Below are 15753 nucleotides of genomic sequence, written 5' to 3' on the forward strand. Positions count from 1 at the left end.
AAAGTGGGAATTAGTTGTAGTTAAATCAAGAAGGAAATTCTAAGTTAACGAAGGAAGTGAGACCACTTGGCTACAAACCATTGCACTTGCAGAAAATAGAATATTGATGTGTGAGTATTAAAGTATTTAACAATATCCTATGCTATCTAGTGTAGAGAAAGATTCTTGGATAAAATATAACATCTAAACTACAAAAGATCTGCAGTAACATGTTGAGTGCCATCCAATTGGAGGGAGCCTATCATCCAACTCTATATTGTCAAACACTTTATACTGCATTTCCATATAATTTTCTTGCAAATGAAAGAATGGCTGACCATTGCCTTCCCTACATAGTATTAAATCGGAGTGTCAAACTGAAGGCCTGTGGTCTGGATCTTGCCCATATGGTGCTTAGATCTGCCCCCCCGAGACTGCCCTGGAAACACTGAAGGATGGGCCCGCGGTACCTCTGCTAGTGGAAATAGGCTCCTGAGCTCCATTTTTGGTGTGCAGCCCTCACGAGTTCCATTTTCACTGGCAGAGGGTTGCAGGAAGCTGTTGCAGCTGAAAATGGTGCTCAGGAGCCTATTTGGGGGGGGGGCAGAGTGCTTGGGCCACCACCGGTGCCAACACGAGTTGAGCTGGCCACCCCCCACCCTGGCTATGCCCCCTTCCCCACCCCAGGTCAAACATAACCCTAATGCGGCCCTCAGTGAAATCAAATTTGACACCCTGGTATTAAATGATCTGTTTTATGTTGTCATTGAAGAGATCATGCAGCATCTTCATATATCACTACCTTCATATATCACTACCTGCTTGATGCCTATTTGATTTAGCTAGGTAGTAGGGAGGAACGTTACACTTTGGGTGCCCCTTCTGGAATTATATCCTCTTGATTTACATTCCTAGCATTCTTCACTAATCTCTCCAACACCACCACACTGTCCCTCCCCCACCTGTGCCATGGTGAGTTGGCATACCAAGATTTGAGGGGAAATAGAGTAATAAAGAAATAGCAATGCAATGTTTGTGACCCTTCAACTGTTAAATATCATGCCTAATTCACTTATTTTGGCCCCACATTTTATATTCCAATCAGTGTTAAGAATTGTGTAACATTCCTGAAAATTGTTGCAGTTTTTCTTAATCAATGGTTGCAATGTGAAACAGATATTTTTAATCATCAGGATTAACACTAACTGCTTTCTGCTTTTAAAAGGATTTAACAATAGCTTCTAATTGGTGGCTATGAGTTAATCCCTTAAATCTCGAAAGGGCTGCTAAAGCATTCCATTTAGAAAATATTTCTCAGGCTCCTCTTTCTATGCATTACATACACACTCCATGATCACAAACATCTTACTAAACCAAACTTCTCTAATCAACTATTTTTCAAAAGAGTGCAACTAAAAGAATTCCCAATGGCTATGCTTGGTCAGGCTATGCTAGATGGGAAATCTGGAAACTATATTCTCAACACATATACAGGGCAAGATGTACAAGTTAGGGAAAATTCTAATAAACAATAATTAGATCCATTTCTTTTCTGTATCACTTTTGCATATGCTGATTCATAAACATACAGTATAACCACTCACATCTCCTGCAATAACAAGCTGCACATTTTTAAAATCTACATAAAATGTATAGTTTATTTTTTATTTATATAATAATTTAACTAACTATTTAACCTAACTATTGCAAATCTAACAAACCCACTTTGAATCCTTCCTTTTATATTTATCATTTATTTTTCATTTTCTATTTAAATAAATGTTCCCTATCTCAACACTTAAAATGCAATTCAATTCAATTTTTATTACAGTCAAGGCCCAGCATTAAAACTTTTAAAACATTGTCCTGATTTATTAAACGTTGCCAGAAATAGTAATCCATTTATTTTAGCCTTGATCAAATAAATCAATTCTGTATTCTTTCTCCTTTCTCAGAACAATCTTTAGCCTCCTCAAATACTATCTAAACATCTGTGTTCTTTTTATGCTCTCATTGCTGACTTTAGCAAATCCTTTTTGTAGTTTCAGTATAAAGACCCATGTCACTCTTCATATTCTGTCAATTCTCACAAATCATTGACAATTTTAACAAACTCTATGTACATATATACATATATTTAAAAAAATCTACAAAAACAAATATATAAAAAGCTATCCATATACATCTATTAAAAAGCTATCCATATCACTCTTCTCATTTAGTATTTGGATGTTGGTTTTAATCGTTAAACAATAGCTGGTTTCACTTGTATAGCCAATGGTTTGTCTTTTAGTGTGTCCGCTGTTTCATCTTTTTTCAGCTGATTATACATTTTAAATCCACCTTTAACTTGGTTTCAAATTAATTTGACATAACCTGTTCCTTTTCCATAACACCATCTAATTTATCTATCATGGCAGGTAATTTTAACAATTAAAATTATTTTCTATGCCCAAAAATATTAATCTCAACAGAACCATTTCCTTCTGGTTTCCTTTAGTGGCTAACTTTCACAGTCATCTTAACAGTTATCCAGATGTTGACATCGAATATTTTCCACAAGAAGGATTCATTTAATTAACTTCAAAATCTTAGTTCAAGTCCATCTAAATCCTTAATCTGTTTAAAACTTTCTAAATCAATACTCTCATCACTCTTTTGCTTTGTATTCCCAAATGGATTTTTTTTTACAAAATCTTAAACTTGTAATCTTATTTCTTAAACAATTGAAGAAAAATGGCACCTACTGAATATGATAAAACTATTTGGTACTGAAGGTTCTCAATGTTTAAAATGTAATACAATTTTTTAAAAAGTAAAATCCAAAATGATTAAGAAGTGAGATTTTGTTGAATCTTGAATCCATGGAGGCACATTAATGATCATAAACTCAATGAAATCTTGCAACTTCCAGCTGATTTCAAGTGCCACAAAAACCTTGGTTTCTGCTATCTAGTCACATAAAGTAGCTGCCCAGAGTATGTGTGTGTGATCTCGAACATCTCTTTTTTCTCTAGAGAGATTTTGGCAGTCCAGAACTAGCATCCACTTGCCATTTTTAATCATAATGTCTCCCACTACTCTGCAGGATATAAATTCACCATATTCTCACTAGGAGTTTTCCATTTCCTCCCCAGAATCTTCTGACATTCATAGTTTAAATATTTTTCATATTTAAATATAAACATGTATCTAAATATATCTATTCTAAAGTGAAACCACTAGAAAAATGTCAGATCGGAAAACTGTGCTTTAAGTTCTTTACCAAATACTCCCTCTCTTCAAGGCTTCTTGGAATGTCCATGTGAATCATATACAATCATATCATTATTTGAGTACTCCAGAAAAAACTTTCTAGCTTTTTAAAAAGCTTTGTTTATCTTGCATACTAAATAAAGTAAATCTAATCTTCTGCTGCAAGTTCCCCTCTTTTTTCAATCCTGTTGAAGAGTTTTTTAAGTTTATGGACCAAACTCTAATGTTTAGTTCCAGCGGAATCTGTGGTTGAAATTATCTAAGTTTTTTTTTTTAAATCTGTATATTCATTGTAATTTTTATTAGCAGCATGTAAATGTTGCCTATGACATATCATTTGACAAAGACTGGGTTCATAACTCACAGCTGAAAATATAAATCCTCTTCACTGAAAGTTATTAAGTTCAAAGAGGTGTCCAAGATGCTGATATATAAATATGTTATGTGTTTCCTGATATATAATACCATTCCTACTACTGCCAGATTATGCAACCTATTCCTGAGGAGCACCTATGGCCCCTAAATTCCTTTTATGGGTAACAGGAAGTTTTATATAATGGAATGAACATGTGGTGAGAGAGAATCAATAACATTAAGAGTTAACATTACTAGGCTTGTATTTGCATAAAGAAAAAGTTAAGCTCCATTTAGGAAGATAAACAGATACAAAGTCTGCCTTACTTAAACCTAAATCTTAGTTGGGTATTCAGCTAACTAAAATATCCACCAATGGGATCAAAAGATAAATCACAGAGCTAGATTAGTGACAGGCAAACCAATGTAAAATACTGACAGAACAGAACTAATTGCCCACTCAAAGGTATCATCAATAAGTTGTGCTCTATACTGGTCATATACTTGGACTCAGACAACCACCCAATTTCAAATAACCTATCACTAGCAGTAAAAGACAACAAGACAACACAAACATAGAGACTAAATTCTGCAATGAACTCAGATATTGCTCTATCTCAGGTTGCCTATGCATATACGCATAGACACGGTTTCTCAGGAGTTGAGTTGTTTACCAAGCAGATAACCAAAGACACAATCATAAATCAAGGTTTGTGCAAAGAGTGCTTGCCTGAATAAATCCATTTGAAATTCAAGCAACAATAAAGTAGTTCAATATATGTTTTTTGAAGTTTCAAAACCTGAATCCGGTAATTAGCTGGTCCAATACTCAAGGGTTCAAGAGAGGTGAAAGACAAGAACAAGTATCATGAGCTGGAGTTATGAACAGTTGTTTCCCCCCCCCCCCCCAACAAAAAAGGCAGAAAGCAAAGTAGCTACGCAAATCTCTCTGCAGACAGCTAGCTGCAATTACTTAGGCCTTGCCCTTTGCGTAGTAAGGAGCCTCATTGAGAGCGCTGCTCTGCTCATCGCTGAATGTAGGGAGGCCTGGGGTTTAGGGGTCATGACTTATCATATGACTGCTCCCACTGTTCAGGAGACACCTATGGTTGATCAGCCTCCTCAAATCATGATTTGACGACCCCCCGAGGTTGACAATCCACAAGCTCAGGTGAAGCAATATTGTCAGTATCAGAGTCAAATTGTGAAATTGAATTATGGCTCATGACAGATGCCAACTCTGCCCCATAATTATGCCAATAACACCCTACCAAGCCCCAACCTATACTGTTAAGGGCACCTTCATATGCTCATCCTCTAAAATGCTATTTTTCACACTGGCTGGCTGGGAAATTTGGGGATCTGAAATCTACACATATTAAAGTTGCCGTTTGAAAAGCACTGCTCCAATGTGATATATTGGATGTCATCATCTGCCAATAATGCTCCTGTAGATTTTATACTGGAGAAACTAGTCTTATTCTGTGCAAGAGAATAATTGGACATAAAATGGAAACTCCAAACAGTCACGAGACAAAGGTACAACATTTCAGCCCCTGGGCTCAACCACCCACTCTGCAGACCGAATTACAATACAAAACATTTTTTAAAAAAATAATCAAATCCATTACAGAAGACCTGAACAACAACAGTGGTTCTTAGCCCATTATGCATAAACTATTGTTCAGCCTTTCTCTCAATCACCACTATTATGTAAATCCATTAACCTCTCACCTTGTTTTTCTCCACCCCTTCCCTCTCTTCTACTCAACAAATCCATTATATGCATTTAATAAAGAGAGCTGTTGCTTGCAAAGCAAATGCCGTAATGTATTTGGTTAGACTAGACTCTGTATCTGCAAAGTTACTTAAATCTACCTATTCTGTCTATATCCTTCCCTATTCATTTCCTTGTAAAGACAAATGCAGAATTGGCGTTGGCTCCTTTACTCTCTCTTAGTCATGTGTTAAAATTTCCCTGTTTGGAGTAAGCAGTGAATTTATTATCTCCTTTGTTTTCTTCTTTCATTTGGCATATTTGAAGAAACCCCTTTCTGGATTTTTCTCTTTTGCAAGTCCTAACTCATTTTCCACCTTTTCTATCCTAATCTTATATTTATATATATTTATATATATTTATATATTTATAACCCAAATCTTCAGAGCTTTGGTTGGTAATTAACTATTTTCATTTCCAATGAACACCCTCCTTTCATCTCAATGCTACAGTATTCAACCACATTGCTTCTTTAGATGCCTCTTAGTTTTCTTATTGAGACTTTGCTATCCTAAATTCCCTTTTCAAGAAGTCCTCACCAAGACACTACATTTCCCTTTGTTTTTCTCCCTTTGACATATTCATTATTTCCCTCACTTTATGAAAAACAGCCTTTCTAAAATCCATGGTTTGTAGCTATTGTTCTTTTAATCAAGAACTCTAACAAGGCATGGTCATTTGCACCCAAAGCGCAAGATGTAATGCAGAAGAAACATGAAACAAAATCAAATAAGGGCAGCATTTGTGCAAACAGCAAACACAACAAGAGTTTGTTTTGGTAATTCTGTTTTACCCCAAACTGTCATATCTTTGGATTGCTTTCACACATCTCATCCTGCATTTATATCTTGGTCCTTTGAATAATTTTGGTGATTGAAATTTTTGTTGTTTAGATATTACTAGGTGTGTCATGATTTAATGTCCTCATTGTTCTTTCCCTTGTATGAAATTATGGATGGGACATGGCCTCCACGGTAGTTATTCAAAATCTCTGACAGATTCTGGAATTTGAAATTGATTCATTTGCTAAATATCTTTTTTCCAATCTTATCCTTCTTTATCCCAAGATTGTAATCATTCCTTTGCATCAACACACTTTTCCAAAATGGATTTTATGTACTAATGGCTATAAAAAATAAGCAGCCCAAGAAGAAAGATCTTGAAATGACGCTAGTTGTTCTCTTTCCCACTGATCTAAATTCAAAAGCTTGTCCCACTGCTTAAATTAGTTAAAAATAAGGCAATAATATGTGTTTACCTATACAATTATTAGAAAATAAAAAAATAAATCCATTGTCTTATTTTTAAAATGCAATTGCTTTGGTTTATTTTGAATTGCAGGAAGGCAAGTTCCCAAGGACTCTGAAATGCTTTAATATGTATCAAAATAAGGAATGGTGAAAAAGTTTTAGAATTTCAAAGAAAGAATCCTTTCATGTGAATAATTCTCCTATGACTAGAGATTGTCATTATTTCTTGAGTAGTTTTGAAACCATTTTTAGATCAAAGGCAGAACTGGAATGAATTTATTTTCAAATTTTCTCCTAATTGTTTTCTTTTCCAATTATTAATATCAAATATTATCAAATTTTTGCTGACTGTTTAATATTCAAAACATATAAAAATTATGTATTCACCAATTATATTTAATTTCAGTATTTGTGCAGTCATGTGGAGCAGATGACAGTATGAACATGCAAGAACAATAGTCAGTCTTCAAACTTATTATTTTAGAGAAATAAATAGAATATATATACCAGCAAAAAGCTTCTGTTCTCTTCTAAGCTCCATTGTCACAAACTCTGACAATTTTTACAGTTGCCTGAATTTTAACAACTCATTAACACTTCAGGTGAAAAGCATTTGTCACCAGGATAAGTAATATTCAGAGTAATTCAACTATTTTGAAATTCAAACAAAAAGTAGAACTGTTATAGGATGCTTAAGTTATCCAGTTATCTTATTTTCTTATCCATCTTATTCCGAAATAGCCCTCAATCATTCTATTGAAATTCTATTGAAATACGGATTCTATTAAATTAAAATTACATACAAACTAAGATGAAAAAACTAAAATAAAATATAAAGGCAGATACTATAATTCTAGTGAAAACCTAAGATATCTGAAAGCTTCTTTAATAAATTGTTACATCTGGAAAATGCAATAATATAAAATACTAGAAATTATTAGCAATTTTTTAATTGGGAATAATTAAAGCTACCATATTAACATTTAAAATATTCCAAAATTTCTAGAGAATATACCTTAACCAAAATAAATCCCACTGTTTGAAAAGCTCATTCATCTTCACAAAATTTTCATTACTGTTGAAGACAATATGTCTCTCAATTGGATCTGAATGTATCACAAATTGGATTAAAAAGAGTTTGTTAGCATGCATTGTATGCATCTTCTCTGTAACTTTTTCCCTTAACACTATTTTAAATTATTTAGAATACCAAAGATCTAAAGATCAGAAGATTAGTTTCATCGTGGGAGTATAGATATACGATCCATCAAATGATAACTCTGTACATGATATCCAAAGATTTCATTGACCATGGAAGATACAGCTATTGGAATATTTTAATTATTACTTTTGTCAGTATAGCCATTTTGGATACATTTGTAAAAATGATATAAATATCAAAGCTAAAATAGAAGTCAAATTTGCCCATCACATTAGAAAGATTAATCAGCTTACCAAAGCCGGGTTTTGTTTTTACCTCTGGTTTGTATATATACGTGGACATATATGGATTGCCCCTTAACATTTTATGCATCTACTGAAGTAGGTATAGCCCATGCAAGATCATGCTATAATAAATGTGTTATTCTTTATGATGTCATAAGGTATTTAGTTTTCTGTAACAATAGACTAAAAATATTACTTCTGGGAGCTGACTTAAACATATTTACTGTTCAAAATAATCCTATTTAGTTATCTTAGATGATATGAAGAAAGAATGTAATGTCTGAACTGTATCACATTGGTCCCAGTACCAATTTGGAAAAGCAATTAATTTCTTAAATATGAATCAGTACAGTGTAATTATTTATTTTTACCACTTTTACCATTTTTGAAAGTGTATGTTTAAAACATTTGAATCCAGTACCCAAGGACACAATTTATCCTTTCTCTTAGGTTATTGGAATACCATTTATTTCTTTCAAGTGAAATTTGAAATAAAACCAAATTTCACTTGAAATAAATAAATGGTGTGTGTGTATGTGTGTGTGTGTGTGTGTGTGTGTGTGTGTGTGTGTGTGTACATACATACCATGCCTGCATGGTCTTCTGTGATGAGCCGAAGGACAGAAAGAGGGAGTAGTGACCTTCCTCCCATATTTAGGCATACCAGGGGTTGTAACACAAATACATATACATACATACATACATACATACATACATACATACATACATACATACATACATACATACACATACACATACACATACACACACACACACATACATATATATATATGTATGTATGTATGTATGTATTAGTGTTACAACTTATGCCTAAATAAAGTCTCCCTTTATTTATTTATCAGTACAAATACAACACAAATATATATATATATATATATATATATATATATATATATATATATATATATATATATATATATATATATATATATATATATATATATATATACACATACACACACACACACATACACACACACATATACACACACACACCATTTATTTATTTCAAGTGAAATTTGGTTTTATTTCAAATTTCACTTGAAAGAAATAAATGGTATTCCAATAACCTAAGAGAAATTAGGATAAATTGTGTCCTTGGGTACTGGATTCAAATGTTTTAAACATACACTTTCAAAAATGTGGCACTTAGACAAGAATATTTTACCTGGTCTTGTAGATGTCTTGATACCTTCTTCAAGTCCACAAAAGGAAAAAGATACAAACGCAATCTGTCTCCTGCAGCACCTCTGTAAACTCTAAGCTGCTATCATTTTCCTGAAGAGAGACTTCAGGAATCTAAATGTATAAATCACAGAGAAGATGAGTTCAGTATCTACAGGTCTACAAGTGTCCATTACATTCTTGACAAACCCAACTGAAGCAAAAATTCTTAGGTCAATCATCATGTGATACTACCAACTTGAATGCTGGTGCTCATTTAACAGCCACTAGCAATATTCTGACTTCACAAAGCCTTTTCTAATCATCCTGTGGTTCAAGTGGAGGGGAGGAGGGAGGTGGAAGGAGGGAGGAAATGGATCACATACACACAGAGAGACACCCTTATATTATGAAGTGTCCGGTTTATAAATTGGGAAACTGTATTTAAAGTATTATAAAGTCTTTATACTTCATTCACTACCAGCTTATAAAGGAAGTTGTTTTCAACCTTTATTCGTAGAACAGAAAAGCAAGTACGTGAATATTAAACTTCTTGTATTCACATTGTTCTTCGTTTTGTAAATGATCGATGAACACATTTAAATAATCAAGACTAAGAAGGTGTTTTTTTCAAAGAGGAAAATGGTGTTTGTTGGATCTTGAATGAAATTAATAACTGTTTCAAACTAGGTCTGAGACTCATGGCAAGGAAATTCCAAATCTAGGGGTTGGGAGAAGTTCCAGGTCAAAATCTCAGTGTCTTAAAACTCAGTTGCTGGAACTGAGCACGGCATCTGAAGCCTGAAGTTGAACGCTGTTGCCCTTCTATATTTCATGCAAATGAAGTTCCCACAAGAAAGAAAATTAGCCCATTATGGATTAACCTACAAGCTTTTACACGAGTTTTAATCTTGCTTGGGGGTTGGGTTAGATTGTTGGGGGAGTACTTTTGATTGCATAGTGTGTTGTCAAAAACAATAATGTATCTGGATTATGGTTCAATATATTATATGAATTAAGAAAATGGGTTAAACAGCCCAAATAAAATTCAATGCAAACACAGCCTACAATGTAGAACCACTGTAAGAATAAAAGTGCTTGGGGGATAGTTCATCTTTTGAAAAAGGATGTTGGACGTCAAAGCTTTGATGGCCCTACTATCATTTTTGTGTCCCTACACTTTGCTCATATCTAATTAATTACTAGTCCTGTGGGAACTCAGCCCTGACCTACAGAGACTCTATTGTAACTCAAATCCTGCTTTCATAGAACGCTGACTGGGTATTTAGGAGTTTATTTCTTTAATCCAATTGTATGCAGCCTGCAAAACTATCACATTTTGAAGCAGTTTATAAGTTGATTGCATTTAATGATCTGATTTATTATTCTGCCTTTTATTCAGGGGGGCTTTTACATAACATACAATGTGTTTTCTCCTCCTAGTTTTCCCCACAGCAATGTGACATAGGTTGAGTTGAGAAAACAATAGTTACCCAGTCATTCAGGGACCTTCCATGATTGAGAGTAGATTTGAAACTGGGTCTCTCCCATTCCTAGTCCAACATTTTAACCACTGTATCATTCTGAATTCACAAACTCTATTCACAACTGATAATCTTCTCCAGCGCTCCAACCAGGGGTGGGTTCCTGCCAGTTCTAACCTCTTCTATAGAAGAGGTTCCATAAATCTACAGTGCCATTTAGAACCAGTTCCAGCTCCCTCCCCTTGCCCATCCGCACATCATCAAGATGAAGAGCTAGAGGAGGAATTCTGAGAGTTGAAGTCCACAAGTCTTAAAGCTGTCAAGTTTGAACACCCCTGGGATTTATTTTTCTAAAGGGTTAGGGGTGCAAGGGTCTTGTAACTTGACAGCTTTAAGGCTTGCACACTTCAATGCCAGAATTCCTGAGCCAACATGACTAGAGGAGGAATTCTGGGAGTTGAAGTCCACAAGTCTTAAAGCTGTCAAGTTTGAACACCTCTGGAGTTTTTTTTCTAAAGGGTTAGGGGTGCATGGGTCTTGTAACTTGACTTAAGACTTGTGTGCTTCAAATGCCAGAGTTTCTGAGCCAACATTTTGGTTGCTAAGCAAGAGCGTTGTTAAGTGAGTTTCACCACATTTTACAAGTTGGCCATGCCCACCCGGTCACATGGCCGGCAAGCCACTCCCACCCGGTCACATGGCTGGCAAGCCACTCCCACAAAGCAGCCAACACCTACAGAAGAGGTTCTAAAAAGTTTGAAACCCACCACTGGCTCCAACATGAGGTTGGAGAAGATTCTGCTATTTGTATACAATCCTGTAGAGAAGAACAACAACAGAAGAATTGGAGATCTAGTTAGCAGTACTTTCAGCTATGAGTTGGAAATTGCTTTGGGCTGGATTGATAAGGCTGGGGGTTGTTTGAATTGCTGAAGAGTAATAACTATTAGAAAGAAAGATTGGGATTTTGCAAATTAGTTTCTGGCCTCTCACTCAGAAGGTTATATCTTATGACAAGCATGTGGAGGTGAAGAGGGTGAATACAAAATAATTTGTCTGCATTCCTGGCAGACTTTGAGTTCAGTGCAATGAAACAGAAGGGATAAAGTGGAGGAGGAGAAGGGGAAAAAACAGCTCTGGGCTTTTTTTCATATTTGCATGTTTCCAGTAACTTCAAGAAAACAATTCATTACAATAGTTACTCTATATCAGTAGGACGACCATTCAGGTTACAACTCAGTGAATGCAATTTAAACTAAAGTTAGCATTGTTCTTTCTTTTCTATGATATGGAATTTATGAAGATCTTGGGTTTAATCCCAAGCATTGATTGTTCTTTTGTTTAAAAAAAGGAAATTTGAAAGACAACAAAATATACCCTTTTAAAGTATGTAAGAGTTGTAGATAACAGCAATAGACTAAATTGGAGTACAGCTATCAGTGTCCTGTGACAGTATAAGACTTGAATTCAAGTTATGGAATTGATTTATGATGTCATAATTCAGTAAAGCCTTAAAAACAATGGTCTCAGGCAGACTATGAATGGCAGTTCCTTCAGTAGTCACATTAACTATGGATAATAAGAGCTGAACTCAAACATGCGTGAAGAACTCTCCCTGAGCTATGTCTGTTCTTCACCAGCAACAAAGCATGAGTGCAAAATGCTTCAGAATGAACACAAATGGGAGAAATTCATATTTAGGCAAACCTCCACCCTAACTATTTTTGCATAAAAGCCTACAATTCAAGGATGGTAGGACAAGCTGCTATATATTTAGCAGTTAACAACCTCATTAACCCATGTCAGAGCACTGATAATATTGCCTACAATGGTAATAAAATATCTGCAAAAAGAAAACAAAGCTCACCAAGAGTACCAAGAGCTCAACAAGAACAGTGGTGGGTATAAACTTACTGTAATTGATTTTAACAGGACTGGCTTTTGAATACAGGACTGCCTTGTAAATTAGTTTTTAAGTTTCCTTTTAAATCAATGTGACTTAAGTAATACTTTGATTGATTAAACCTGGTATTGTCTAATTCAACATCAATTTCAAAGCTATACGTAGTATTAATGCCTTTGGTTCATTAAACACACTCATCATCTCTTAAATATCAGCTCCTCTCAAGCTGATCAACTACTCCAGCTGATACTTTTATGGGCATCAGCTGTATCATTCACCAACTACATGAGATAATGTGAGAAAACCTTGATCTGGAAGGAGCTAGAATGAATATTATTCTACATAATACCAAGGATTCTTGGAGGCAGGTGACATGAATGCTGGCAATTATCATTAAAGCAAGGGGATGCAATGTTAGAACCAGCTTCATTCAAAGTCTACCCCAGCCCTTGAATCCTCAAAATATTCTTAATTCATAGACTCCACCTACTTTTAAGTGATTGCACATGGAAAATACATGCTTTTGAATTCTTCTTTACAATGAAGTTAAAAGCAAAGATACTATTTCTTTTAGAAAGTTCTTAGATGAACAGTGCCTGCCCTTTGGAACATCTTGCCCCTCCCCCCTCCCCCAGTGAAGTCATCTCCAATCTTCCTGACTTTTAGTAAGATCCTAAAGACCTGGATCTGCCTCTTAGTTTGGAGCTCCAATGGAGGAGAATCACAATAGAGATGGTTGATAGATTAATAATGGTTCCAACTCCCGCTGATCCTACTCCCGCCTCCCCATCTTTTAATTGGGCCTCAGTATATACATATATATATATATATAACCAAATATAAAAAGGCAACATTAAAAATAAAAATATGGTTTTCTGCCTGCATGGTCTTCTGTGATAAGCCGAAGGACAGAAAGAGGGAGTAGTGACCTTCCTCCCATATTTAGTCATACCAGGGGTTGTAACACAAATACATACCTATTTCCCTGGCTCAACTGATAAGGAACAGAGCCCGTGGCTTAGTGGCTAAAACTCCTGCCTAAGATATATACAGCCCGGGTTCAAATCCCAGTAAGGGTATGGCTAGCTGATGAGAGCTAATTAGCTCGAAATAGATCTATACTAGTCTCCCTTTATTTATTTATCAGTACAAATACAACACAAATATAAAAAGGCAACATTAAATATATATATATATATATGCTTTGGACAGTTTTTATCTTTTATGATTATAAGCCTCCCAGAGTTACCCTGAGGTAAGGTGGGCAGCCAATAAATTTTACAAATAAATAAACAAATAGAAAGATATCAGACCAGGGGAGAAATGCTCTGAAGTCTGCTACCGGTTTAATTTGCATGTGCATGTGCACCGCAGGCGCTATTGAACAGTACTGAAAAAGGAGGATTAAGGAGCCTTTCCTGAGTCTGCAAGGGTAAGTAGAACAGTGAGAGGGGGGAACAGCTGTGCCACACAATTTAGATTTACTAGAAAGCAGGATTTCCTGCTTTCTACTGTGTTTCCCCGAAAATACGACCGGGTCTTATTTTCTTTTTACCTACAAAATATGGCTTGGCCTTTATTATGGGGGGAGGGTTTATTGTTTTGGGGTTGCCGGATGGCTGCTCTCTTGCGAGTGGGCTCCCAAAGAGCCGGGCACAGCCTCATGGGCGAATGGCTGTGTTGCACTATCGCAGCAGCGCAGCACAACAGCCATGAAGTGACCACACTCACGAGCAGCCACCCGACAAACCTCCTTTGCAGCCGGGCACAGCGCCATCCACTGACCTAGGGGTATCGCCAAGCCACATGAGCGCCTGTTTGCCACCGCCCGGCTCCCTCAGCTTGGTGCCTTCCAAATGCCAGTTAATGGCACTCTGCACAGCTGGAGAGGGAGGTTGCATGAACGTACAACCATAAAGCGGCGCCCAGAGCAGCCACTGCTGAAAGACTTGGGTTGGAAGCCGCAGAAAAAGCTAGTCTGGGATGGCGGCAGCAGCGGCAGAGGTGCCATGCATTGGGAGGTGGGTGAGCGAGAGCAGAAAAGCCGCTCGTGCAACCCCCCTCTCCAGCCATGCAGAACGCCATTCACTGGCATTTGGAAGGCACCAAGCTGCAGAGCTGGGCGGCGGCGAACAGGCACTAACGCAGCTTGGCGATACCCCTACCCCTAGGTCAGTGACTGGTGCTGTGCCTGGCTGCAAAGGGGGTTTGCCGGGTGGCTGCTCATGAGCGTGGTCACTTCATGGCTGTTGTGCTGCACTGCTGCGACAGCACAACACAGCCATTCACCCATGAGGCTGTGCCCGGCTTTTTGGGAGCCCGCTTGCAAGAGAGCAGTTGCCCTGCAACCCCCCTCTTCAGCTGGGCACAGCGCTGCTCACCAATCTAGCAGTATCCCGAAGGCACCAAGCAACGCGATCACCTTCGCCTCCCCCCCAGGTTCCCGCGGCTTGCACTTTCGGGATACCGCTAGGTTGGTGAGTGGCACTCTGCCTGGTCAGAGGTGGGGGTTGTCCAGGGGGCTTATATGCAGGGGTGGTCTTATATTTTTGCCCACCAGAAAAATGTGGCATGGCTGTATTATGAGGACATGTCGTATTTTCGGGGAAACACAGTAGCGAATATAAATCGTGTGGCACAGCTGATTGTCATACAGCTGATCGTTGGAACTATTGTTTTGCCTGTACTGGGAGCATTTTTAATTACCTGTTTGGGCGAACCGGTCTGAACCAGTAGCATTTCACACCTGCATCAGACTCTTAGGAGCTTGCTGGAGTTGCGCAGCAGTTAAAGACTATGATTACAGATTGGGAGATTTCATTCATATTTGCCCGCATATGTGACTCAAAAATAAAAGGTGGAAAGAACACCAAGATCCAAAAATGGCCCAGGAAAAGAGAAGAAAAGACTAGGCCCCTTGCACAAGAAAGGTCTAGGTCAGGAGCGTCAAACTCGCAGCCCATGGGCCAGATGTGTCATGCTCTGGCCACGCCCAGACCTGGTTTAGCAAAGTGGGGGAAGTCCAGATACGTTACATTATGCTGCTGTGACAACATGAATTTGACACCCCTGGTCTAGGCCATCCAGCAGATACAGCTGTAGCAGCCAGAGTTTTGAGTT

The 15753-nt window shown here is 37.1% G+C and overlaps 1 protein-coding gene across 4 annotated transcripts in view; it reads right to left on the reverse strand.

Moving 5' to 3' along the window:
- The window catches only part of OCA2 (OCA2 melanosomal transmembrane protein), a 209544-nt gene extending 196555 nt beyond the window's left edge, over positions 1 to 12989 (reverse strand). For 3 of the 4 annotated variants that reach the window (XM_081947657.1, XM_081947660.1, XM_081947659.1), the window contains exons 1-2: positions 12645 to 12989; positions 9251 to 9381 (exon numbers count right to left, since the gene is read on the reverse strand). The gene's annotated coding sequence lies outside the window, so the exon portion shown is untranslated. The remainder of the gene's footprint in view (positions 1 to 9250; positions 9382 to 12644) is intronic. The other variant, XM_081947658.1, reaches the window with a different exon arrangement.
- Between the last annotated feature and the right edge of the window lie 2764 nt (positions 12990 to 15753).

The sequence above is a fragment of the Natrix helvetica genome (assembly GCF_964273705.1).
Source record: "Natrix helvetica genome assembly, chromosome: 3".
NCBI classification, from domain to species: Eukaryota; Metazoa; Chordata; class Lepidosauria; order Squamata; family Natricidae; genus Natrix; species Natrix helvetica.